Genomic DNA, 26,467 nt, shown 5'->3' with positions numbered 1-26,467 from the left:
GATGTATAAAAAAATAAAAATTGACTGAAAAGGAAAACTAATATGCCAGAATTATTTATTAATTAAATTTGAAACTTCATTCCACTGAACGTAAATGATAATGGACTTTTATTTACAATAACTGCTATTAAAGCAGACTAAGTTTTTTTTTATAAAAAAAAAACACACATTTTAATAATTTTTTTTGTGAATTTGTACGAAAATACTATTCTTACAGGAATGCAATACAGATGCACACTGCTATGTTACGGATACTAACGCCCGTGTGTGTGTTTTAACGCATAAATAAAAATTACAGAGCCTGACTAGAAGTAGTTTTTTTTTTAAAGCGCTTTATTTAAACAGTAAAATGCTTAGATTTAGATACTTCAATTGAAAAAATAAATCAATAAAAAGATCAGATTTTTGAATTTTTTTTATTATTCGTCCAAGTGACACATAATTATGAAGCTCGATGAAAGAATACCACAGAATTCAATTTCATTTTAAATTGTCGTGAATAGACTATTGATTTCGTAGCCGTTATTTTAGAATTAAAAAAAAAAACAGAATAAATCATGACAGGAAGTCCACGTTGGTGGTCAGAAAGACCAAGTGATTCATGATTACAAAATGAAAAAAATAAATAAATGAAGAAAGAAAAAAAGAAAAACGCAAATGATTGAACTGAGTATCGCATTGAAACAGTTTTATTTTCCCAGAAAAGTTTCACAATCTATTGTATACTGGATTTTTTTATTTGAATAGTTTTAACTTAAAAATATAGCAAAGATTCCTTAGATTATTTAATATCGATTGAAAGTAGCAATATAAATAAAATATCTGAGCTTTGAATTTCGGCAAAATCATCCAATTCCTTAGGTTCATTTAATATGTGTTTGTTTTGAGACTTGTGCACAAAAGATAGTTATAAAATTGAATATTTATATTTTTTTAAAAAATGTATTTATTAAAAAATATTTAATGGACGATGGGCGTCGAAATTGAGACAAAATATTTCAGAATTATTTACGCAAACCTGTAATTGTCTACGTATGAAAATCGTTTTTATTTTATTCATATTCTTAGTTTTTATTTTATTTTATTTTAACAAAAACGTTTTTCTAAACGATTTGAAAAGTGGATTATCATTATATAGCCGAAGTTCTTCATATTTAAAAATGCATATCTAGATCAAAATAATCAGCAATTCAGATTTTTTGCAACTAAAATACTAATTCCATTATTTAATGTTCTTCAAATTCATTAAAATTTTTTAAATAAACTACTCGATATCTTCCGTTTTAACACAGCGAGGACTACACTTGACTGTTTCGGGAAATATTGAATTGTTTAATTATAATCCATCATAAAGATTTTTCATTAGGAAAAATAATACAAGATCTAATTGAGTTCATGTTAACTACTAGATTTAGTTTTTTGAATTTTGTAAATAAATTTCTTTGAATTTCTTAATTGAATACTTCTGAATATTTTAATTGAGTTTCTGTGATTTTTCTTTTTAGAGTTTATGTAAATGTATTAACTGGAGAGGGCTGCATATGCTTAAAGAATTGACAGTTTTTCAACACATAACTTAAAATGCAATAGATGTTTCACTTATTAAATCGAAACGAATTTAACTAAAAGAAATCTTTAATTTTCAAGTATGTTTTTCAACTTTTTTGTAACTTAAATATTGATTTGATTTTTCTCAAAACTTCAATTTTTATCCTTACGTGCTTAGTTTGAATTAGTATATAATGAAATAAAATTTTGCACACTTGACTTTCGTCTGTAAGTGTATATAACAACAATAATTTCCTAATACAGAACAACTTTATTTTGTACTATTTAAGTAAATTATGAATTAAATTGTTACTTTCAATCAACATTTAATTGTAAATTATAAAAAAATGTAAAAATCATGAAATTTCATTGTTTTAGTGGCTCATATTAATTTAGCTTTCAGAAATCTGGTCACTTAATGTCAGCAATATAAAAGCAGCAGAACTATCAATGTATTTCTACTGACTTTCGTTTAAAATTTTTTTTTTTTTAATCATGCTTTGATTATAGTCAGTAATAAAATAGTTGATAGTTCCTTTTGATTAAGTTAAGGTCTATTACGATTGATAAAAATATGTCTTGCAATAAATACAATAAACAAAGTTACAATTAAGTAATCACTCGCGTGGACAGTAGAGTAGATAAATTTAAGAATTATTAACGTTATGGAGGCATAAACGGCTCTTATTTTATAAACTTCGATTATATAAATTTTGATTTAATTTTATTTAGATATTGAAAAATAAATCAATGACATATTAATTTCCTTTATGGTAATAATATTCTAAACCGTTTGATTGCCAAACTGAGTTTATTAATTGAATTCATTTGGATTACTTAATTGAGTTTTTGTTAAGTACTTGATTAAGTTTTTTTGAATTTCTTATATTTTTAAAAGGATTGATTATATCAACTAATGTGTTGATTTTTTTATTGTAGTAACTTGATTCGTTAGATATCGAAAAATAAATAAAAATAGATCGCCTTGATCGTAATTTAAAACTTCAGCGGATCATCCTTGTTAAACTGAACATAGAATGAATGTAGTACATGGAATGGTTGATTTCTACAATGTGGCAACATATGAATTTATTAACCAACGCTTTTAAAAATATCGATTGTATTACTTTTTTAAAAATTCGTATATTTGGGACAGACAGAGATTAAACAAAGTAATTTTAGCGATTTACTGTTATTTAATTTATAGATAGAAAATAAAGGAAATAGATAGAACATCATTTAGTTGAATCGTAGGAAAAATGTACGGATAAAACTTCGTTGTTAACATTCTTTTAAATAACATTTAACTGTGAATTCTGAATTCAGTAATGCAGTCGGACCTCTATTTAACAAGCTTCCATTTTGCGAATTTTTCTACTGTGCTATTTTTTTTTTTTTTTTTTTTTTTTTTTGGGGGGGGGAAGAACTAAGAACAAGTTGGAAATTTCTTCGTAAAATAACTTCCAAATAGCGAAGTGAGCATTCTATTCAACGAACTTTTTTTGAGATCCACTTTCCCTATTTCTCAATATATTTTAGAATATTTCAAACTTGTTAACGCATTTTATGGAGAAAATGATCTCTAATTGATTTTCGAAGCCACTTAACTTCTAGAGAAAGCAGTAAAATCCCTTTCTTTTTTTTTTTTTTTTTTTTTTTTGTTGGCATTTCAAGCGAAAAACTCTAACAAAGTTTACGGACTTTATCAGTAGCAACTAAACTTAAGAACGCATGTCGTAATGTAAGTTTGAAATTACTTTTAAAATAAATGCAGCCTTAATTTTATACATAATTTAAGCTTTATTTTGTTTAAAATATATGTAGCATGATACTGTAACACTGAATAACGTTTTGCTCTATTCTTGCTTTTCATGCAGATTTCTTTTATGGATAAAATTTATAAAATAAATAGTGGATACTTGTTTGCAAGATAAAAGTGTATCCATTGCTACTTAAATTATGTTTAGTGTTAATGAATTTAAAACCTGATTAGTGGTGTTTAAGTACTTCAAAAGGTGATTTTCAATTTAATGATTTTTCCATATAACGAAGTTATTCTCAGAATCATACATAAAATCAATTGTTAAGTGATGGCGAACTTAAAATATTCAATCACGTATTTTGAAAATGAATAGTTATAAAAAAAATTGATTTAACTACCAATTGTAATAGATATTAAGTTCTAGAACGTAAATATAGCACTAGTATGGATAGTTAAGTATAGTAATGTTACCGTTAAAGTATATAATGCAGTTATTTCATAGAATACCTAGTTATTCCATGAAATAACTGATCGTGTCCGTTTAAGTGTGTAATATGTTATTAATTTGACACTTTAACTAGTTATTCTATGAAATAACTAGGTATTCCATAAATTAACTAATGAGAGACAGTTAAAGTGTAAAATAAACAATTTATCTAAAATGAAATAACTAGGTATTCTAAAAATAAACTAATGATAGACAATTAAAATGAAAAGAAGCAATTTATTTAATTTATGCAGCGTATAAATGGTATTTATGGAATATTATATACATGGGGCTCCAAACAACAGGAATATATCAAGCAACTGTCCTGCAACTTCTTCTGCTCTCTTTGTTTGAAGAGGTCTTAAAACCACAAACTTTGTAAGGGGATCTTGATAAACTAAAATAAATTTATAGTTTCCATCAGGTTGTGATTGAAAATTTATGAGGTCAACCTGACATCTTGAATTCATATGCGAAAAAATCGAGGTTTAACAGCAACACCTTTTCTGCCCACTTTGCATTTTTGTTGACAAGATTCACAAAAATTCAGGAAAATCTTAATATCATTTTGCGTAATATTTTTGTAACGACTATTAAGTTTTCTTATTATTCGGTCTCTACCACCGTGCCCAATAGATTAATGAGTTTCGTACAAAATGTCAAACAAGGAATAACTTGAGCAATAAAACATTACATCTGGTGTTGCATTTGTTACTGTGACTATTAATTTTTCTACTGCTTGAATATGATATAGATTATTTTACACGTTAACGGGCTGCAGATCGTTATTCTATGAAATAACTAGTTAAATCATGAAATATGAGAAAGTTTTACACTTTAACGGACACGATCAGTTATTTCATGGAATAACTAGGTATTCTATAAAATAACGGATTTCATACTTAACGGTAACAGTAATAATAAATTAGTAGAATTAGTGAAGATAAAATAAATACATAGCAATAGTAATAGAAAATAGACATTGATACACTTTTGCAAATGTATCTCGTTAAAGAAATTAATGGTTTTCTTATTACAGAAATGAAATATTAATTCAATGAGAAGATATAATTGAAAAACATTATCAATCGCACGCCAATTAGAGAAGATCTGAATCTGCAAACTCATTTTAAAGTTTTGATCTGATAAAAGGTCCTTTTAGTGATTTGTCATAAAAATCACCCCCCAGGGAAAGCCAAAAGTATCATTAATAAAGAAAAAAATCATTAATCGATTTCTCATTAAGGTCAAACTAGAAAAATGATTTTGGCGACATTCTTCGAATTATTGGGAAGAGGAGTTTGACAAATAAAATAACTAAACGTTACGTTAGTAGTCTTGCACATTGTAAAAAGTAATGAAAAAAGTCGTCAACAAATAACTTAAAATAACGTTTTGCCGTCTGCAGATGTATGTGTTGTCACCAAAATTCAAAAATCGGTTATTCTACAATTTAGCTTATACAGATTTTATAACCGTCGTTGAACAGCCGACTCAATTTTGGGGGGTTTGGGTTACTAATGTTCAACTCCGTAGTCTTGTTATTTTGAACCCAATTCAGAAGACAAGGGAACTCCTGGATCAAGTATTTCCCTTCCTACTATTGAATTTCTTTACCGTTATCTAATACATGCGAGGCCCCCACGATTTACCGAATTAGAGATTGCGACAACTGATAATCTGATGTGGTGCAATCAGATTGCAAAAGGTTGAAGACCCCTAGATCAGACTTAAAAAATATGCTTATTGGTTAGTTGATAGTATACTACACAAATCATACTTTCTAAACTGCCAACAATTAATATTTTTTAAGAAGTTTCTTTTTTCTAGTTGTAGTGAAGTAAAAATTGCAACGATAACAGTCAGTAGAAATTCCTTAAATTCGTTTAGCATCACATCCCTGATTTATCATATGGCTCACATGTATGGTTAAATTTATTAAATATAATGGGGAGCAAGAACATTTTAAATCAAACTTATTGCTCACAGAAATATCAAAATGTAAATTTAGCTAACATTTAAGAAATAAAAATAAAATCTTTCGAGAAAATAGGGACAGTTGAAAATTATGTTACTTATACTTACTTATAGCTCAATCACCAAAAAATTCGCTTTTGATTTGTTTGAAAATTGAGTCACATTTTATGTAACTTTATTAGAATATGTAAGAATAATTGTAAGTACTAATTTATGATTCGATCAAATTAGTAATATCATTCTGCAAAATGGGAATTTTACCTCTCCCAAAGTTCGCGGTGCCCCTAGTGATTTTTTATTAGTAGATTCTTGTATAAGGCGTTACATTCGCAAGTTTAGATTCGATTTATATTTAAATTAGAGGTCCAAAGCCCAGAGCAAAACCTTTTTACAAAATTTTAAAAATATTAAAAAATATGGAAAACAGGATTTTTTTTTAAAAATAGAAGTTATATATTTCTTTTCCTATACACTTTATTAATTGTTTAAAATTTAATTTTAACGCTTTTTTATTAAGGAACTTGTGAAGACACGAAAAAGTGGCTGAAAGTAATTAAATTTAAGTAAAATAAAGTTTTGAAATGTGTATATATATATATATATATATATATATATATATATATATATATATATATATATATATATATATATATATATATATATATATATATATATATATATATATATATATATATATATATATATATATATATATATATATATATATATATATATATATATATATATATATATATATATATATATATATATATATATATATATATATATATATATATATATATATATATATATATATATATATATATATATATATATATATATATATATATATATATATATATATATATATATATATATATATATATATATATATATATATATATATATATATATATATATATATATATATATATATATATATATATATATATATATATATATATATATATATATATATATATATATATATATATATATATTACTTTTGGTTTCTTTTAACTAAACTTACCTTACCCGTTCCTTAAACTCAAATACTATTTAGCGCGAAAAAGATTGTGAAATAAGAAAAACATTTCGAACAAACTTTTTATCTTATAAATTTGAAAAAAAAAGAGAGAATTTCTTATTAAAGAAGAAAAAAAAATTCTAAAATTTTACTATGAATATTTTTTTTCCTCGAAAGGTCTCTTTTTCCTGATTTTTTAGCCTCTTCCTTCAAAAAAAATTTGTTTTTGTTTCTAGCATTTTAACTAGTTTTTTTTTTTTTTTTTTTTTTTTTTTTTTAATTATTTTCGTTTCTCGTCAAGTATATGTCATTCCCCCCCGAGAAGAAAGAAAATACTTCTCAATTTACAAAATCCAAAGTGACAAAATTTAAATTACTAAAACTTCCTAAAAACTAAATATTCGAATCATTAATATATTCTAATCATAATATTCTTATTGCAGTATTTATTAAATATTTAAAATATTTTTCAACAAAAAAAGAAAGACAATTCAAATGCTAATTTTTTTAAAATCAGAGTCTGTTATATATTAAGTGAGGAACTTCAAACGGGCAGTCTGCATCGGGGTGGTCGACCATCCTGCTAATAGAATAGTTTTTTTTTTGTATATCGAATACAATAGAACTTCACGAAACAGTTACGCAAAACCTGAGATTTTGCAGTCGAAGAAATTGATGCCACTACCTTTACTATTTTACACAACTCCTACGAATACAAAGAAAGAATACTCATGATTTATGCTAATGAAATAAAGTGATGCCCGGCTATTGCAGGTATGATTGGTGTATTCATAAAATGTTGGGAAATTTCATTAATGTTTTTTTCGAAAAAAAAGAAGAAAAAAAACTTTCAGGTCTAGGAAAGAAGAAAGAAATACTTATAGCAATTTGTTCTAATCAACAATGATTTGTAATTTAAATATTCTATTTCGATACATTAAAACAGTGCGCGAAGCTTTTCTAACCTGTTTAACTTTTTGAACTACCGTAACCTATTTACGAAACACCGAGTCAGATGTTGTACAACCCTTTTTTATCTAACATATGATAATAGAATTTATGAAAAATGGCTCTGAAAGACAATTACTTTACATTTTTCTTTGTTGTTGTTGTTTTTTTTTTTTTTTTTTTTTTTGGAGTATCTAAACGAACTTTAAAATGTTTGATCGCAATTAGATTTTTGTTTTCACTACCCTGAAAAGCTATGTGTTTATCCATTACATTGAAATAAATTTTAATCAAGTTAAAAAAAATTCGTTGGCAAAAAAAAAATAGCAGTTAAAAAATTTTGTCATAAAAAAATAGATTTTTAAAAAAAAAGAAAGTTAAAAAAAGGATAGAATTAGCATTTCGATCGAAGAAATTTTTTTCGATTCGGTATGCTATCTAGCTTGTGTCCATCAGTGGACTGATCGTTAAGACACGGTTCCCAGCAGATCACCGAAGTCAAGCATCACTGGCTACGGTCAGTGTGCGGGTGGGTGACCACTTGGATCAGTCTGCGTAGGGACCGAGGGTGTGCGGTATGGGTCCTCAGTAAACTGTTCAACCGTAAAGTGCTCGACTTCGCGTGCAGGTCGTCCGGCTACCGAAGCGAGGGTGCCATTCCCTCTGCAGAGGATCAAAATTGTGATAGCATGTCTTCTCTCTGGGATGTTTCCCAGACCGTCGCCAATAGCCCATTGTGCAGCTCTAGTGCGATGTAAATGAACTACTACTATCAGCTTGCTTGCGGGGTTGTTAAAATTTCTGAAGATTTTTAATTTAAATCTTCAAAAAAGAGATTAAACATTTATAGCCTTCAGTTTTAGTTTATACTTAATACTTAAAAATAGTTATTACTTATAATTGCTTAATAATTATGTTATTTATAATTACTTAACAATAATTATTAATTGTTACTTAGAAATGATTATAATTAAAAAAATATCTTCCGAAGTTTGACAGCTAGTTCATTGAATATAAAGATTTCTAAACAGTTGTCACGGTTAGTTGTAAAGTGTATTTTTTAAGAATGTAAATTTTTTAACGATTAACATTAAATGATGCTTTCAATGCTTTTCAATAAGTTTATTAATCCGGCCGAAGGAATCTTTTAATTAAAATAATAGTTCAAATACTTTGATAAAAATCGTGATAAAGAAAAAATTTTATCTACTGTTTATTCATATAATCAAAGCTACTAACTACACCCAAAAAAATTTTATATATCTTGAGACCAAAAATGGTGGCAGCTGCTTTACACCAAAAGTGGTGCAGTAAAACACCACAGATAATAAATTGGTGCAGTGAAGTACCAGGTACACTAAAACTTACAACAATAGCAACACATGATACACATAAGAGTCAATGAAGAAATTTTGTGATACAATTTAAAGTAAGAACAGTTTGTTTAGGATACCTACTCAGTAAAAAAAAATTATTGAGTAACTTAACGCCAAAAAAAAATGGCGGCAACTTCTTAAAACCAAAGTAATGGAGTGAAACGCTATACACAACTCTTGGATTTAATGTTATTTCATTCCACCAATGTTTTTATACACTACTTGATGTAAAGTATCCACCACCATCTTTTATATTTAGTAACATTAAAATTAATTTTTACTGTAAGATAAGATACACTTAAGAGTCAGTAAAGTTAATTTCAAAACACAATATAAAGTAACAATGAATAATTTAGAATGCATAGGTCTGCCATTTCTTAAAATAAAATTTGCTTGTGAATCAAAAATACGCTTAGTGCAGAGAGAATATGAAAACGAATTCAAAGTAAGCTTAACAGAGCAGAAGCGCATAGAAATTATGCATTACTAATTCTTAAAATTACTAATAATGACTAATTCTAAAATAATTACTAATTCTTACAATAATTACTAATTCTTAAAATAAAATATACGCGTAGTACAGAGAGAATATTAAGACTAATTCGAACTAGGCTAAACAAAGTAGAAGCGTATAAAAATTATGCATTTTAAAGTCTTAAAGTACAGTTCTTAGAGATTTAAAAATTAAAATATAATTATCCAACTAAAAACGTCCATATTTAAAACAGAACACTTTGTTCTGCCCATGAATATGAGCGTTTAAAGCAAAAACTAACTCTCGCTAGCTCATTGCAGATGGTTAACAAGCTTCTGTCGATATTCTACTTGGCGTTTCTTGAATTTTTGTTATCGCCAAAAATGATGGTTTCGGAAAAGAAAATAATTCTCGTATGGAGTCGTAAAAGCATGAGTTGGATGTAAGATTATTCAATTTTAAGTGTTTATGTTTAAATGAAACACTTTAAATCGTATATGAACGCTCAATTTGGTGTTAACCCAGAGTTCTTTCACACATTTTTAACATCATATTCGAAAAGATATAACACCAGTTTTTAAAGTGTAATAATACTTAAAATAAAATAAAATTAGTGGATAAATCGAACATACGCGTAGTTGAGAGAATATTGAAGCGAACTCGAATTACGCTTAACAGAAAAAGGGGATAGACATTAAATGTAAAATTATTTAAATGTGATACCTGAAAGTGACGTAGTGCGGGTATCTCTATCCTGATGGATTGTTAAAACGCGTCATTTGTTTACGTTAGCAACTGTTTTCGAGTAAGCCAAGCCCATCAAGTACCAATTCTCTTAAGTGACACATTCTAAATTATGGTGTCTTGGGATATTCATCCACTTTTAGATGCACGTGGATTATTTTGTTTAAAAAAATTTTCCGCACATGCGCTGTATAAAGCAACTACTTCAATTACTCTTATCTGGCGCAGTTTTTATTATTGTTTTTTGAATTTTAAAGCAATAATTTCGTTATCAGTTTAAAATTGATTCAAACGCTTTGTTTAATTTTTTTTAAATATTTAAGCTATAGCAAAAGTGGCACTAGACCTAGCATATATTTCGGACATTTACCAAAGGTCCAGTCATACTTGGTCTGGTTAAGTGCCATTGCCCGGTATACATTTGCCCTGTGTATCCTACACTGATGTTTTTTTAAGGTTAAGTGCCACTGCCCGGTATACATTTGCCCGGTATACCCTACACTGATGTTTTTTTAAGGTCAAGTGCCCATGACCTTAAGGTTAAGTGCCCATGCCCTGCCCGGTATTCATTTGCCCGGTATACCCTACACTGATGTTTTTTTTTAAAGTCAAGTGCCATTGCCCGGTATATATTTGCCCGATACTCCAAACACTGATGTTTGTTCTAATCTATCGTCAGTAAGTATTAAAATATCGAATAAATGTAATTATATCCACGAATAAACTAATATCAAATCGGATGTGATAAATACTTCGGACATTCACCAAAGCGACTAATTTGATTGTCAATATTCACCGGTGAAAGTCAACAACCACCGATTTCGGTCATTCACAGTTGCATGCACATCATTTACATAATAACCTCTTCAGGACGATTATTTCATACTTTGCCTAAATAGCATCCGGCATTTCAAAAAATGAAAATAATTGGTTTTGTTGGCGATGATCTCGTAAGGCGATAAAGAATCATGCATAGTACAGGTAAGGAAGATATTAACCTCAAAGGAAAAGTGGATGAATACCCCAAGGAACCCTAAATTATTTCACAACGATTTTAATTATTTCACTATATATTTACCCAGAGACAAGCACGAAGCCATATAGAACACAAACGAATTATGCATCGAAGTTGCCATGTCCACAAAAGAAAAATATATCACGGTTACTATAAAATACATAAATAATACATCTAAGTTAAGTAAAAGAAGTAGTCGATAAAGAATTATATTTCAAATTCTCATAATCATATTTCATATCGCTTAATTAACATTCTAAGTTATGTTGAGAAACTTAGCTAAACGCCGCTTAGCTGATAAAGATTAGCTGACGTCATAGATTACATGCGTGGATATGGGATGTCTTCATCAACCAAGTACCAATTTAAAAGATATTGAAACAAGTAACTAAATATACATTTAGTAAAGGTAAACTCTTGTTGCAGTAGATGTATAGACGTGTGAAACAACTTAACTCGTGTCTTTTTCTACTCGATTGTAAACAATTTCTGATAATATCCAAACTACACCTAAATCAATGGTTCCTGAACCGAAAATAATTTATGATTGTTGTGAATGCACGTGGTTTTGGCGTTCATTTCCTCCATTGTTTGTATTTAGGTTTTTAAGTACACTTACTAAAATGTATATACGTGCTCGATTTGATAAGTTAACCACATAAAGTGATGACCACAGTTTTTACCGTGCATGAATTAATATTTTTATGACACAATAATAGTAAAAAGTGTCGCAATATTTTGACATTTGTAATAATAAGTAATTTCTCCTTCAGTCTGTGAGGAAACAAATTCCTCTGACTGTGAGTGATTTGTTTTTCCCCATTTTGACAATGAAATCAATTCATTGATCTGTTCGGTTAATATTTTCTGTTCGGTTAATATGTTTCTGAAAACTAATTAAGTCAATAATTCGGATAATTTTCCGCAAAATGCGTAATAACTCGTGGCGTCAACAATATCTCATAAGACTAGACTGTAGTGGTTCAGACCATTATAATTATGCTGCACCACTATCTTCCGTATTTTTTTATTTTTAGAAATGAAATGTTAACCTCTTGTCACTTGGCGTGTGACATTAGTGTAAAAAATGAATTCGTTCCTACTTCTAATTTTAAGTTCCTAATTCTAATCAGGATAACAATTATCCCCACGATACGTTGCGATAAATGCTATTTTTAAAATACATTGGTGTAACAAATTAAGAGAATTTGCAGACTGGGTCGATTATCTCTAGAACTACAGGACCGATTTTCATGAAGTTTCAGAGTCGGAAGGTATGAAATTGCCGCAGGACAATTCAGACCAATTGTCACAGGAAAGGATGAACTGCCTTATTTCAAGTATGTCATCACTAAGGCCCGGATTTTGATGACATTTGCATTTTTTTGCATTTTTAAACATTTTTTGTCTTTTAGAGCATTTTTTTTAGATTTGTAAGGGCATTTTTCTTTAAATTTTTGGGCGTATTTTGCATTTTAATGCATTTTTTAAAGTTTTTTGTTAATTTTTCCAATTTTTATTATTTTTTATCAATTTTCATTATTACACTGGCTTCTGAACAATGAAGAAAATCTATAGGATATTAACAGGTGAAGCAAAATCTTTTCAAATTGAAGAAGAATTGTCAGTAAGTGAGACCGTCTTTTTCAAGTACACGCCTGTAACATCAGCAGACGTTGAAAGAAGCTTCTGCAGGAATGAAAATTGACTTTCAGACAAGAGACGCTCGTTTACATTTCAAATTATCGAAAAACATTTAATAATCCAATGTAATTCTGATATTTAGTAATATTATGAGATGGAAGTTGTTATATCCATTAAAGTTTCTATACAAAATGAAAATATTTTGGTGTCAATATATTTTCCTTTTTTTTGTTATTTTAGGATATAAATCATATTTTTCAAACTTTAATGAGCGTAGAACAAGTATTGCATTGTTTTATATTTTTTAAATGACTTATAATAATTTTAAAGAGCAAAACATTTTTTTAATTCAATATTTTTACTTTATTTAAGGCATTTTTTGCGCAATTTTTGCATTTTTAAGGGCATTTTTTGCCCTTTTTAAGGGCATTAGTGGAGATTTTTTAGGTCATCAAAATCCGGGCTCTAGTCATCACGCTGCAAGGCCTGTATATCTGTAATAGGAGACCATCTATTAACCCATTTTTTGTTGTTGTTTATTCTGCAACAGCTGTTTCATACCTTCCGACTCCAACCAGTGTCATGCACGATCGATTGTGTATTACAATTGTTGAATGATTATTTGTTTTGTATTGCATCAATGTCTGTACATATCGAATTTCATTAAAATCGGACCAGTAGGTCTGGAGATAATTGATCAAGTCTGCAAATTTTCTTTATTTTTTACACCAGTGTAGGTTATTAATTTGTTTCGTTTAAAAAGTTTTAGTTAACTTCAGTTTAAATTTTGAAGACTAGTTTTTTAGAGTTTTTTTCATGATATTTTGTTTGCTTGATACCATAATATATTGGCTGTTTGATACTCCTTACAATGATTTTTTGATTGCATAAGATTCTTTGACGATATTTTATCTGCATGAGATTACGACAATAATCAAACAGGATATGACGTAGTTTTTTATATATATATTTATCAATGATAAAATCTATTTCGAAAAGACAAAATATTTTCAAAAAACGTCAATTATAAATCAGAAATAAAGGGTTTGCAAACATGAAACTAGATAAATCGAGAATATTCTCGAAATTTGTTCCATTGCCGATATTGTACTGTCCATCTTTGCTGATAATCAATTGTTTTCTAGTTCAAGACATATCTTATTTTATAACCGTCGTTTAACAACTGGCCCAATTTTCGGGTTTACGACTACTAATGTTCAACTACGTAGTCTTGTAATTTTGATCCCAATCCTGAAGACAAGGGAACTCCAGATCAAGTATTGTGAGAAATTTGCCTTCGTGAAGGACTTTTTGAAGGAATTAACCAGCCTTTCAGTTACATGGAGAGGAAGGCCACGAGTGCTTCCCACGGTTAGCCTGACGGGATTCTAACCCATGATCCGTCTACCACTGAGGATATTTTACGCCAGCACTGTGATCAGATTCGTATCGACCAGCCATCTTCGGGATTCGAACTCGAAAGACATATCTTGCAATATTTCAGATTATCCCAGCTTAGGTTTTATTTTCTGTTGACTAATACCCTGATTTTTAAACCAATTGATCTGGCATGATTTTTATTTTAAGACTTAGTTCTGCGTTATTCAAGAATCAATTGTGACCTATTTTAATCTATTGATTTCTGCGATTACAATCTCTTATTTTATAACTGGCGCTGAACAGCAGATCTATTTTTTGGATTTACAGCTATTAGTGCTCAATTCCGTATCTCAAACTCAATCATGATACAAAGAAGCTCCTATGAGCCGTGATGGCTCAGGGGATAGAGCGATCGCATCCCAATGAGGTGAAAGTGGTTCAAATACCAGGGATGGCTGGTCGATACGAATTCGGCATAAGGCTTGCACCAACCACAGTGCTGACGTAAAAATATCCTCAGTGGTTGACGGATCATGGGATAGAATCCCTTTCCATCAGGCTAATCTTGGGAGGTTTTTGTTGTTTTTCTCCCTATCCAAAGCAATTGCGGGTTAGTTCCATTAAAAAGTCCTCCACGAAGGCACATTTGTCCCAATGCTTGATCCAGGAGTTCCTTTGTCTTCTGGATTATTTCAAAACTACAAGGCTACGGAACATTAGTAGTAGTAAACAAAAAAAAATTGGGTCGGCTGTTCAACGACGGTTATAAATTAAAATAAAAAGAGCTTCTATATCAAGCATTCAAAATTAACACGCATTTCCGTTACAAGTAAAGGGAAACTACGAAAACCTTTAATGGTTAGCTCGATGACCGCGGGATTCTAGTCCATGATCCGTCTACCACCGAGGACAACTTACGATAGCACTGTGGCCAGTGCGAGACGGGAGCAAAATCTGAATCGAACTTTATTTACCTCATGGGAAAGTGCTCTATTCTTTGCTCTATTATTCACCCAAAATGATCCGAAATACATTAAGCAATCACTAACGAAAATTAGTCCATAAATAGCAATCCATAATTAGTGTATAAATAATATTCTTCTTTTTATAATTTGAAGTTTGTTGGAATTGCAAGCATAATTATTTTCATCCAAAAGTGACAAAAATGGCCAGCTATTTAATTTATAGACCTACTTTTATGTCGCATTATCCTAGTGCGTCATATACATTCAATAGCCGTTCTGTGGCGCTGTTGGAAGTTGATTTTTCGAAATAAAATCTCATAAAAATCTTCTCCTTTCAGTTAGACCTCCTGTATAACAGAGAGGATCAAACCACGTACAATTTTTCTTTAATGCTAAAAAAGTGAATTTTCGAACCGGGTTTTTTGAAAAACGATATTTTATACACTAAATGCCAAGTGAAAACAATTTCTCGCCCACTCATTATCAATTTAATAATATATTTTTAAAAGCGCTGAAAAAACACCTGCGTAAAAAAAAGACGAAGTAAAGTGAAGAGAGAACGAAGATACAAAAAAAAAAAAGATTAACACAAAACTGCACCAAATGTGGCGAGCAAAACGCGTGGCGTTATACTAGTAATAATATACATTTTATTTTTTTTGTTCATTTGACGCTCTTTCATTTCCTAAACGCTAAATCCATTTCCTTCGCGCACGCAACTTGGGTGGTCTGTGAAAAAATAAAATGAAAGGATTAAGAAAAGAAAAAAAAGTGTCTTTAATTTTAAACTCTCAACACATTGCTAAAACTGCCACTTGGGGGAATATATGAATATTTCCTGAACTGTAAACAACTTTGAATGAATGACAAACTAAAACGGGGTTAGGGATTCACATTACTGTCATAATGCTTACTGTAAAGTTATTTTGTAGTCTCCATTCGCTTCTGCAATGTTTTTGATCAAATTGTTCTGATTGTAGAAAGGAAAGAAACACTGTAAAACACCAGAAATTTTAAATATCTATTAACATTTCATGCAAATCAGTAGGCCACAATCGGGTCCAAATGCAAATTATATTTACTTAGTTTTAACGCATGGAAAATTTGAACAGCCTCTGATCGGGTAACCTATGCATTTAAAAATGAATAAAATTTTATTTTCCTCTGTAGATTTGAAATCTGCTTTTGATTATTCGTACTCCAAATGCAAATAATAATCACTTGATTGTATTTAATGAAAAATTAAAAAATAAAACGGTCTACCATTTCCTCTCATCGAGTAACTTAAGTTTAAGACATTTATAAATGAATAACATTTTGTTGTTTCAATTTCCTTTGTAGATCTTGTGGGGTGAAGTCTAATGCAATTTATAAAACTTCATCGTTATAAATTCTTAGTTGTAATAATAATAATAAACAGACTTTTATTCTTTCTAATAAAACCTAATATAAGTTTAATGCGTTTATATTAAATGGATAATATTTTGCCATCCACTGTAATTGAATAAAATTTTTTGTAATGAATAACATTTTTGTAGTTTGATTTTTCCCATTATATTAGGAATTCACAATTGGCGAAATCAATCTGAAAGTGATCCCGCAATGGACTGATTGTTAGGACACGGTTCCCAGCAGATCACCGAAGTCAAGCATCACTGGTTGCGGTCAGTGTGCGGGTGGGTGACCGCTTGGATCATTCTGCGTAGGGGGTGTGCTGTATTGGCCCTCGTTTAAACTGTTCTACCGTAAAGTGTTCGACTTCGCGCGCAGGACGTTGAGCTACCGAAGCAGGGGTGCTATCCCCTCTGCAGAGGATCGAAATTGTGATGGCATGTCATCGGATCATCCTCAGGGATGTTTTCCCAGACAGTCGCCAATAACCCATTGTGCAGCTCTAATTCGACGTAAATGAACTACAACAACAGTCTGAAAGGGATACTAGAAACAAAAAAACAAAAAGATGGAAAAAAAAGAACAACTCTAGCTTGTTTTTGAGAGGGGTAATATTGGCCAATATTAATTATTTAGCTTTGCAGTCTAAGCAATAAACAACATAAAACAACAAACAGTCTAATATTAACTATATAAAAAAATTCGTGTGAGCCATGGATATGCCGAAAACAAACAAGAATAAAAAGATTTTCTTACCAGTTTTTATTTTTTTGTAGTTTTTACATAGTGTGTAAGCTCTCAGCCCTCGGCATATTCTTACCATTTTGGGGCCTAGCACCCCCTCTCCCACCTACTTATTCCCACAATTTCCCTATTCCTTTTAGTATGTCGTAACAAATCCAACGCTTCACGGCAACGCACCGAGATTCGCCTTATGTCCAGTGTTCTCAGCAATCGAATGAAAATCACGTCGGTTCTCATTGGTCAGATGAATCACGTGTATTTTTCCCACAACAGATATATTTGGTTGTAGCAAAAAAGATATTTGCTTAAAGGATTAAAAGATTTGTCTTTCTTATTAAGTTCTTGATTACTATTACAAATTAAATGCAGTTATCATATTACGCAACCTTTTTATGATTAACATATTGCAATCGATATCTAAACAAATGAAACATGTACTAAAAAATGTAAATAAGTTAGATTTACTTTTATAATAAGCTTTTTTTAAATCTAGTCAACGCACGCAATTAAAATGATGAACGCAAAATTTTAAAACTTCATTAGAAATTGACTTTTCGTACTATTACTTAAAGCATCCAAAAATTTAATGTAAATTTAAGAAACAAAATTGAAATTGATGTTGTGCCCGAGCAAAATGATAAAGTTTAAGATTTACCCTAATGAAATCGGAAACCTAATTTGTGGATGCAAAAGAATAAAACCTTTGTCCCTTAATCCTTCAATTAAGGTGTAACGATCTACTGACAAAATAATTACGAGACAAACATGGGAGTTGGTGAGCAATGCAATTATTATACATTGGAACCCCAAAGTAGTTAATTAAAAAAATTTATTTATAATAATTTCGCATATTAAGGAGACTTTTGAGTTATAATTTTGAACACTCCGTTGTCAGATAAAACAAATAAAGGTAATCGATAAAAATGTAAGCTGCCAACTTCATAGTGGCGTTACTTTTTGAACACAGTAGATTTACAAAACACCAATTTTGAGCTATGGATCTCATTCAAAAATAATCGTTTCATAGTTTGTAAACATTAAAAGAACACCTACTAAATTCAAATTTAATATTTTGTCTTAAAAACTAAAATGCTTAAAATTATATAAAAATAATAATAAAAAAAAAATCTCGTACATAATTTTTTTTATCCTTATTTAATAAATAGTTGTTAATATTTATGCAATGCTTAGAACCAAATTTTTGATAAAAGATTTTTAAATTTTATGCATAGTTCTTTGATTTGGTTAAATAGTTCCCAAGAAATTACGAAGTACTTAAAAATTTACATAGTATTTACAGGCACTCTAACAAACTCTACAATAGCAGATGCTAATTTACGATTGTTCTCGTAATTAAATTTATTATGTATGGAATATTTTACTATATTTATTATAAGTACATTTTGGAACGTATTATATGTAGTATAATATGTTCCGAATTGTGGTTACACGCTATATCGTAAACGTCTAAAATCCGGTGTCAGAGAAAGACATCTTTTTTTCTCTGGAAAATGTAGACTTTATATCTAACTCTGTAATACTGTTATTTGACTTTTCATGAATAATTGAATGTGCAAATTGCACTAAATCATAGATGCCAACTGCTCCGGACACGCTAAAGTAATTAAAAAAACGGTAAATAACTACGAAGTAAATTTTGCAACTTTTTAAACTTTTGTTTTCTTTTTAAAAGGTATAGCAGGACATAACTACTATAAAGTGGTGAATTATATAAGCCTACGAATTATTTAGAAAGAGTGGAGGATAAAAATCTACAAAATTGAATTTATTAAACCAAGAATCACAATTGATAAACTACCACTTTAAAATATATATTTGCTGCCCGGAGCAAGTTGGCATCTCTGCTAAATGCCGGATTACAAAATTCAAATAAATGCGGAACAGCGAAATGCACAAACATGTGGAACAACAGAATACACAAACATTAGGAACAGAGTCGCAGTGGCTCAAGAAATAGAATGCTCGACATCCCAGGTTCGAATCTCAGGGATGTCTAGTCAATTCAAATTCTGCTCTCGGCTTGCAAAAACCGCAGTGTTGACATGAAATATCCTCAGTTTTGGAAGGATCATGGGTTAGAATACCTCAGTGTCGGGCTAACTGTCGGAGGTATTAGCGATTTTCCATTCCATACAACGCATATGATAATTAGATCCATCAAAAAATCCTCCACGAAGGCAAGCGTCTCACAATACTTGATCTCCATGTCTTCTGTGTTGGGTTCAAATTCACAAGGCTACGGTGTTGAACATTTTATATAATAACCGCCGTTGAAGAGCCGAACCAATTTTGGGTTTGCGACTACCAATGTTCAACTCCGTTGTCTTGTCATTTAGAACCCAATTCAGAAGACAAGGGAACTCCTGGATCAAGTATTGGAGGAAATTTGTCTTCGTGGAGTGCTTTTTGATGGAACTAACCCGCATTTGCGTTACATTTTAAGAAAAACCACGAAACATCCCACGGTTAGCCTGGTGGCAAGGGGATTCTAACCCATGATCCGTCTATCACTGAGAATATTTCACGTAGCACTGTGGTGGGTGCTGGCCGGATGCGGAATTCTTATCCACTAGTCATCGCTGGGATTCGAACCCGTTTCACCTCATTGGAAGGCGAACGCTCTATACCCTGAGCCATCACGGCTCACAGGAGCTCCTTTGTCTTCATGATTGTGTTTAATATTTAAAAGATACGAAATTGCTGAAAAGAGTCAAAAGCTCTTTCGTTACGCAAATTAACTTTATGTCAGCACTGTGGTCGGTGCAAGCCGTCTACGAAATACGTTTCGATTAGCCATCGCTGGGATTCGAACCCAATTCACCACATTAGAAAGCGAGCGCTCTATCCCCTAAACTACCACTGAAGCCAAAATGATGGTTAAAATAAATTAAAACATGCGGGACAGCAAATTGCACAATCAGGCTCAAAAACAGCAATCGGATTTACCAAATGTATAAACAAAGCGAGAGAATTTGTTCCCGCAAAAACAACATCCAAAGCAGTAATGAAAGATATCCCATTGCGTGATAAATTTGTCTACGAATGAGTGGAGGGGGGGGGGAATAAAAAAAAACGCAAACCAAAAAATCTATTTCAATTTAGCTCGTTATTTAATGGAAAGCCCGTCACTTTTCGAAAAAGTCTCGTCACAATAATTCTCCGCCATCTCCCCCCTCTTGACTCCCGTAGAAGAGGGGGATTCTCGTGAAGGTAGGCGCTGGAATATGTGGAATAATATATAAAGAGGAGACTTTTCGATGGAACATTTTTTTTTTTCCTTCTTCCTTCTTTTCTATCGGGTTCTAGATGAAAATGGAAAACGCGTTTTAAAAAATTCATAAGGTACGTCAGCGGTTTTACCCCAGAATCTTTCACAGTACGTCGAGATGACAATCATATTGCGCATGCGTTTAGTTGTGAAAAGATTGGACACAATGTAAGTTTAGTGGAGCGTTTGCCTGTCATAAACTGTACAAGTATTCGACAGGACATTTAATCAAGAATGGAATAAAAAGTATTGAAGCGTCGGAAAAGAGTGTTGGGAGATCGGTTTCATTACAGTAATTTTTGCAGCCATTATTGGTTTAGGATTAAATATGAATAATTTTTAAACTCAGTTTTTTAATATCGAAAGGTTTATAAATAAAAATAGAAAAAATAATAGGAATAAGATTTTTCGAAATTTTGAGATTAAACGTAAAAACTGAAAATCATGGTTATATACTAATCTTAAGAGTTTTATTTATTTATTTTTCTTAGTATTTTATACTTTTTAAGTTTTTTTTTTTTTTTTTTTTTGTTGTTCAGTTTTTTGTTTTAAAAAAATTATGTTTATATTATTTAAATCACACTTAAAGATAAAATATGTTTAAGAAAGTATTCAAAAATTTTATTATAGTTTATGATGATTACGAAATTTATCACTTCAAGTAATATTATATGTGTATCACTTCAAATAATTTCATGAAAAACAATTAGAATCACAAATATTCTACTTTTTACTTCCTTACTTCTGGATTAAAAAAATACTGTTTACATATACGTGTTTACATAATATAACATACATAAAACAAAGGAAATTTTTTGTATTTCTCAGCTTTTTAATAAAAAAGCAGCACTGAAAAGTGTAACATACTTGAACTCGATACTATTTCATCGAAATAATTATCCACATAAATATGGGGATTATGAAATTTATCACTTCAAGTAATATCACGAAAAACAATTAGAATCACAAATATTCTACTATTTACTTCAAGATTTAAAAAAAACTTTAAAAAAAAACTGTTTATACGTATTTTTGTAAGAAATACATTATAACGATCTAACATACATGAAACAAAAGAATTTTTTTTTGTATATTTTAGCTTTATAATAAAAATATGGCACTTGAGAAGCGTAAAATACTTGAACTGGATTTCATCGAAATAATTATAGAAATATTTTAAGTCAAATAGATGTCAAATAAAAACTCATCCATCAAAAAAACTTTCACAAAAAATGTTAAATATTTATTCATTACTTGAGTCATTAAAATGTCGAATTTTAATAAGTTTAGCACTTGTGAAGAAATGATCTTTCGACAATGACAGCTTTCATCTATCAAAAGGTACCTCAGGATTGAATCGCGTTAGCATGTCTTATATACTAGTGAATTGATGTTTAATATTTGTAGTGGTAGTTAATCCACAGAAGCATTTCAAAAGTTTGAAATTATTTTTTACTATCAGGACCATAAATCGCCAACAAGTAGGTACAGCGCCAAATGCTCGTTTGTGCAAGTCACCGACTAACAATAATACACACAGGAGTATCAAATACGACAGCATCCTGATCATTAACGAACACAATAAATATCGAACACGGTAATACCGTGATCATTATCGATAACTATAATAATAGAATGAGATGATATTGCGTTCAATAAATCAAAATATCAAAAAGATAATATCGAGAATATTACATGCAAAGATAAATTATTGAATACGATCGATATTAACGTGAGAGTTAGTAAATTTTATTTGTATAACGAAAATATCGACTTTAGTAAAATATGTACATGGATATCTATATAAATAAGTCGATTTGGAAAAATATCAAGATATTTTTAATATCGATAATTTTTGGCGAAACATTTCGATATTTAAATTTGTACTAAACGGTAATATGGACTTATGTTCATATTGGCGACAAATCTGAAAACAGCTGCCAACATATGGCTAATCAAGTTACTTTTAAATAACATAATTGTAGTGTAACATGAATGTAATTTTAAATATCATAATTTTTAAAATGATCAAGCTACTTTTAAGTAACATAATTGTAATAACATAATTGTAATTGTGGTGCTACACAATTGTAATTTTAAATAACATAATTTTTAAAATAATCAAGCTACTTTTAAGTAACATAATTGTAATAACATAATTGTAATTGTGGTGCTACACAATTGTAATTTTAAATAACATAATTTTTAAAATAATCAAGCTACTTTTAAGTAACATAATTGTAATAACATAATTGTAATTGTGGTGCTACACAATTGTAATTTTAAATAACATAATTTTTAAAATAAATAAGCTAATTTTAAGTAACATAATTGTAATTGTGGTGCTAGACAATTGTAATTTTAAATAACATAATTTTTAAAATAATCAAGCTACTTTAAAGTAACATAATTGTAATTGTAATGTAACATAATTGTAACTTTAAATAACATAATTTTTAAAATAATCAAGCTACTTTTAAGTAACATAATTGTAATTGTGGTGCTACACAATTGTAATTTTAAATAACATAATTTTTTAAATAATCAAGCTACTAACATAATTGTAACAAATATCTGTTCAACATTAAAAAACGATATCGGTGCGTTAAACCATAATACGTTATAAATATGCTGTAACCTTAATAATGTGTTAAATTCAACCATATTCTCGTAGAAGTGGAACCATACTGTCGTGTTATACAGCCCCAAATTATGGTGCAAAATTTAAATGAATTGTTAGACTACTAATCAAAGCAACAATGAAAGTTTTCAACTCACAATGGAGTTTAATAGATTGCGGTGTGTATAAATAATGAAACTCTACTCAATCGTTAAATTAAGAGGCAATATAAAAGCAATAAAAGTGAAAAAGCAGAGTCTATAACACTGATAAGTAAATAAAAAGAAAAAAATTAAAAATGTAGCAAATGAGGCGTTCTTATCCGATGTAATAGTGGGTGTTTTATTACCGGCTTTAAATCAAGCCGCCAAAGTGGTTTTTGGCCCCTGGTCTTCACAAGGCTTTCAAAGTCACGCTAGTTATAACCTTTGGTGCTTTACACCGGCAGTTATAGTGTGAGCTGCAATTTGGTTTACGAACGTTAACCGAATCAAGTAAAAGAAAGTTTCACTTAATAACCATAAGCTTTTGCTTTCGTTTCTTTTTTTTTTTTTTTTTTTTTTTTTTGTTTAGTACACAAAAAGGTGTTGAGTTAGTTACTTTTATCGACTTTCAAAAAATTTTAAGAGTCGTCGGTTGTAAAGTGAAGCTTAGAATTACTAAAAACAATACATTAAAGGAAGAAAAATTGAACATTTCGAATTAATTTCCACATATGACTTCCTTGATTTCTTTGAAGAAATTAACGAATTATATGTTTTATAACCGTCGTTGAACAGCCGACCCAAATTTGGGTTTACAACTACTAATGTTCAACTAGCCTTGTAATTTTGAACACAATCCGGAAGACAAAGGAACTCCTGGATCAAGTATTGGGGAAAAATTTGCCTTCGTGGAGGACTTTATTGATGAAACTAACCCGCATTTGCGTTACATGGAGAGGAAAGACCACAAGAACCTCCCACGGTTAGCCTGACGGCAAGAGGACTCTAACCCATGATCCGTTTACCACTAAGGATATTTCACATCAGCGCTGTGGTCATTGCAAGCCGGATGCCGAATTCGTATCGACTCGCCTTCACTGGGATTGGAACCGGGTTCGCCTCATTGGAAGACGAACGCTCTATCCCCTGAGCCATCGCGGTTCAATGAATTATATAATAAAATTTCTTTCGATCTTTCATAGTGTAGAAAAACTGGAAAAACAAAAATCTCAAAAAACAAACTACGCTGTTGGTTTATTAAGCCCAGTGGTGTGAAGTAGCGCACTACAAATAATGAAACAACTGTAGTCGCTACCTTTTTTCGTAGTTTACGGTGTAGTGTGCGATTTTTTTAAAAAAAAGTAGTGTACTGAGTAGTACGACACAAAAAAAAACAGCATTTTGTAGCGATTCCTGAAAACTACTTTTAGCGTTAGTTTAGTAAGGAAACACGACTCTAGTGCTACTAATCTTTTCGAATTGGATGGGTAGGAATCTTCTCGGGTTCGTCAATCGATGTGATGACCCTGTGACTGGGTATAGCTGAGCGTGAGCAGGAATGACGTATTTAGAACCATGTATAACTAATATTTAAGCAAGCCAATGATAAAAATAGATAATTAATCATTTTGGTCACACTCTCACGAATGACTGTACACTCGTAAAACGATGTTATTTCAGAGCGTATCGTCGTTGTACTTAATTCCTTGAAAGAAATATAAAAGCATTAAAGAATTTTAAAAAAAATTATAAGTATTTGATAATTTCGCATTTCTAAAATTAAATATAAAGTTATAAAAAATTGAAAGTTAAATGAACAAATTCAAAAGGAAAAAAAAATTTTTTTTTGAATAACAAACAGGCTCATGTAAAAATATAAATAAATATTCTTAATTGTTCCTTTATATTAAATGTAAGCAGATTGCGTATTCAAAACCATTTTGAACATAGGTGGAAATTAAATTCTAAAGCAAAATTCGCCTCCTTAAAGTAGTGAACTAATTTCGAAAGTAGTTTGTAGTCGTTACATTTTAAGAGAAAGCAGTTGTAGTTAATTGCATTTGCAACAAAGCAGTTAGATCTAACTCCAAAAATAATATAACTTTTCCGACCAACTGATTAGGTCATGCCTCTCCCGACCGAGCTTAACTATCGCAGGGGTGGAGTATCGCAGGGGTGGTATTTGAAATATAAAGCGTGCAGAATTATAAATTCTCTATTGATTTTTTCTTTCTTTTGGGCAAATTATCCTAATACAATTTTGCAATCAACAGTTTTTGATTAATCGTTAAATAATTTGCAAAGGCTTGTTCATGGATATTTCATAAGTAGGTAGGTTCTTTATTTACGTCGTACTAGAGCTGCACAATGGGCTATCAGCGACGGTCTGGGAAACATCCCTGAGGATGATCCGAAGACAAGCCATCGCAATTTTGATCCTCTGTAGAGAAAATGGCTCCCTCGCTTTAGTAGTCCGATGAACTGAGCGCGATGTCGAACACTTTACGGTACATCAGTTTAACGAGGACCGATACCGTGCACCCTTTGTCCCTACGCAGGCTGATCAAAGTGGCCAACCACCCGCTTACTGACACAGAAGTATATTTGCTTTTATGCAATTAAAGTTAAAATATTTTTTCAGCGTCATCAAAATTGGTTTTCGTTAATTTTAACAGCAATAATAAATGTAAATTCTAAGAAACGTAGCTTTAAATTATTTGAGCAAAAAAACACAACTCGCATTTTTTACTGCTTTTTAAGTTTTGAGGAAAATTTCATAAAAGTTTTAAAAATCATCAAGCACTATTTCTCCACGTCTGATACCCTTTATTTTCTGCATTTTTTTGAAAGTTATTCTTATGACAAATAATATTATATCATCAAGCATTAGTTAAATACACAAATTACCAAGCTAACACAAATTAAAAATTCAACCTAAAACCTAGACATTAAGGTTAGAGGTCTCTTAATAGACAGATAATACTACTAAATGGTAACAAAACTAACGACTACAAACTAAAGGGGGGGAAAACAGTGACCTTGAAAGTTCATAATTAACAAAGCGTAATATTGACTTGTCTTAGGAAATCG

The 26,467-nt window shown here is 30.2% G+C and overlaps 2 protein-coding genes across 4 annotated transcripts in view; one reads left to right on the top strand and one right to left on the bottom strand.

Moving 5' to 3' along the window:
• LOC107436532 (uncharacterized) overlaps nt 1–26,467 on the top strand; it is a 190,815-nt gene that overhangs the window by 31,170 nt on the left and 133,178 nt on the right. The window lies entirely within an intron of this gene.
• The window catches only part of LOC107436531 (uncharacterized), a 53,218-nt gene that overhangs the window by 7,737 nt on the left and 19,014 nt on the right, over nt 1–26,467 (bottom strand). The window lies entirely within an intron of this gene.

Source organism: Parasteatoda tepidariorum, chromosome 6 (genome assembly GCF_982258835.1).
Source record: "Parasteatoda tepidariorum strain Cologne lab strain chromosome 6, Ptep-v5.0, whole genome shotgun sequence".
Taxonomy (NCBI): domain Eukaryota; kingdom Metazoa; phylum Arthropoda; class Arachnida; order Araneae; family Theridiidae; genus Parasteatoda; species Parasteatoda tepidariorum.
The sequence above is the reverse complement of the archived record's forward strand: the minus strand, read 5'-3'. Positions and strand labels throughout refer to the sequence as shown.